Raw genomic sequence first — 2,976 nt, forward strand, 5'->3', positions numbered from 1 at the left:
CGCGCCCCGCCGCGCTCCGGCCGTGCTCCCGGCCGCTCTCCCGGCCGGCCGCGCCTCCCCCCCCCCCACCCCACCCCGCTTCCTGTTTCCCGCCGGCTCTCCCGGCCTGTCCTGGCGGGGTCCCCCCGCGGCCCGCCCACACCTGCCCGGCCCCCGACGGGGCGGGGCCGCCACACACACACACACACACACACACACACACACACACACACACACACACACACACACACACACACACCCAGCGCGCCACCGCCGCACACACCTTGTCACGGCCACGCGCGCGCGCAATAGCTGTCGGCACCCACCACACACCCGACGCCAGGGTGCAGCTGGCCACCCGGAGCCCTGGACACTGGACACGACAAGTGTCCGCTGCGCTAGCCACACACGTCCTGCAGCAAACAGGTCACATTCACTCAGCGGGATCTGAGTTCAGATCTCACCCACAGGACCCCTTCACACGCACTTCAACCTGCATGATATGTTGTCCACTCTTCCTGGAGCCACATACCTGCGCATAACCCATGTCTATTTTTCAGGAAATAGCTATAAAGTGTAGGGACAGGGCCTTAGAAGTCGGAAGAACTTCCCACACTTGTCCATTTTCTGGGATAATAGCCTTACAGTGTCGGGCGGGACTTCAATCAGGGACAGGACACTCACATGACTCTCCCTCCCCCAAACACCCTATGTCCAAGCATTTGCAAGACCCTGATCTGCTGTGAGCCTCTGCGGTTCAGTGTTGGAATCATTGCATCCTGTTCCCAGCTGGGCCTCTTATCTGCCAGTGACCTGGACAAGGGCTTGCCCCTCCCCAGTCTCAGTGTTCCCAAACACATTGGCAAGAGCTCACATCTTCCCCCAAGCTCAGGACAGCCTGTGTGGGCAGCCGAGGGGAGGGGTCATGGGCACCTTTCCAAAGATGGAAGTCAGTCCCTGCACACATCCACACTGCGCCTCCCTTCCTGGGTGAAGTGGATGGCACATGGGGACCAGGATGCATGCATTTCTCAATGGCTATTCCTCCAGACGGTAGTCCAAGAGATGCCTGAGGAGGGCTTTGTGGTTAAAGACAATTACTTTTGAGATAAGCAGCCTCAAAACTCCCCTCCACCTTGGAGACTAGTGCTCACTCCCACAATAAGGTCTGTCTGCACTCACATGAAAAGCTGCTTGCTCTCTGGGCACTGGAAAATGCCCTCAGGGTAGTGGGGAGCAGGGTTGAGAGGACACAGAAGGAGCTGGAAAGATGTGTGAGTCCCCAAACCCACCCAGACCTTCTGAATTAGATGCATCACTCACCCAAAGGAAACAAGGTTCAACCCTGAACAAATAGTCCTGCCTTAAAGAAACTAGTTTACCTACATAACCTAGTTCCTTCCCAGCCTTAAAGAACCACAGACTGTCCTTGACTTGGTTTTGTTTGGAGGATCACCTTTTCGCCTTCAGAAGGACCCCTTTAGAGGGACTGAATTCTAGTGCAAACCTCCACATTAACAAAGGTGGAAGCAGAGTCCCAGTGAGGACAAGAACATGCCCACAGTGAGGGAGCGCTGGATCCCGCCTGGCCCCTCTCCTCTCCCGAGGCTCAGTGTCCAGGTTCACACTAGGCTGTACCTCTCCTCTGCTGGCCATGGACACCCTGGCTCTATGCTTCCCACAGCAAGCATTGTCTCCTCCCCGGAGTGAATATTTTCACTTGGCAAGGATAATGGGAAGGAAGCCTGGAAAATGAGTCTTTGGTTAATTATTGTCTCATCAGAGGCAAAAGCAGGGCCAAGGATTAGGCACCAAAACGAAGAGTCCACTTGGAGGCTGACAGGGCAAAGTGTGGTGGTCACTGGGGTCAAATCGGGTCCCAGAGCCTGGTCCTGAAGAAGCTGTAGAGGTCCTGAAACACCCCACGTGTGCACACACACGGTCACATGCATACCCCCAGCACACACTGGGTTTCATAGACACATTGGCATGGACACATAGATACGTTCGCAATTCACAGACATACCAACATGCATACACAGGATTACACACACACCATGTGCATGGTTGCTCACACACTCACAGGCACACACACACATGTCTACACACATTTACAATGTCACACTCACATGGACACACACAATAACACAGACACACTCAAAGGCACATGCACAGTTTCACACACCTTACAGATATATCTGCACAGTTGTATACATGAACACATGGTTATGCATAATCATATACGCACTTATGTAGACACCACAATTCCATGCACATACATGGTTACACACAATTGTATACACATACACACTCAAGTGCACACACACACAGGCACACATACATATTTGCCTGTGTGGGTATGGAACCAGGCAGCAGACACTCAGCACCATGCCCACATCCCCATAGTCAGCAGATGCTCCTGCTAGGTCAGCTGTCCCCAGGTGTCCCCAGCATGGTGGGTGGATGGATACCATTAAGCATCCCTCCCTGTCTTCTTGTGACTTCTCCCTGTCACCATGCCAAGAAAGCAAGGCTGTTGCAGGAAGACAGAGGGCAGAGCCCCTGTGCCAGCACCCCCTGGTCCCCAGGCTCCTGACCAGGAGCACTGGTCTTCCCTGAGGCTCCATTTCCCTGTCTGCAGGTGACAGGGGTGAGCAGTGCCAGCCACACCTAGGGAGGACGGTGGAAGGGCAGGCCTGGTTCCCTGGGGACTGACATTGGGTCTTAGCCATGTCTTCTCGAACCAAGGCCTTCCCTTGGAGGAATGGCTGAGTGTGAGTAATGACGAGTCCTCCCTGTGCAGAGATAGATGGTGTGTGAGCTGAGGCACCTCCATCTTCAAAGTCAGTTCTCTTCCTAACTCATCAAGGAGCACACCCATCCCCAGGTTTAAACCCCTCCACAACCCATCACCTCTGGCCCCTCCACCCGCCCCCCCCAACTCTGAGTCACAGTGTGTTTCCCACTGAGCAGCCAGAAGGGTTGTTCTTTATTTTG

This window comes from Onychomys torridus, chromosome 16 (genome assembly GCF_903995425.1).
Source record: "Onychomys torridus chromosome 16, mOncTor1.1, whole genome shotgun sequence".
Taxonomy (NCBI): domain Eukaryota; kingdom Metazoa; phylum Chordata; class Mammalia; order Rodentia; family Cricetidae; genus Onychomys; species Onychomys torridus.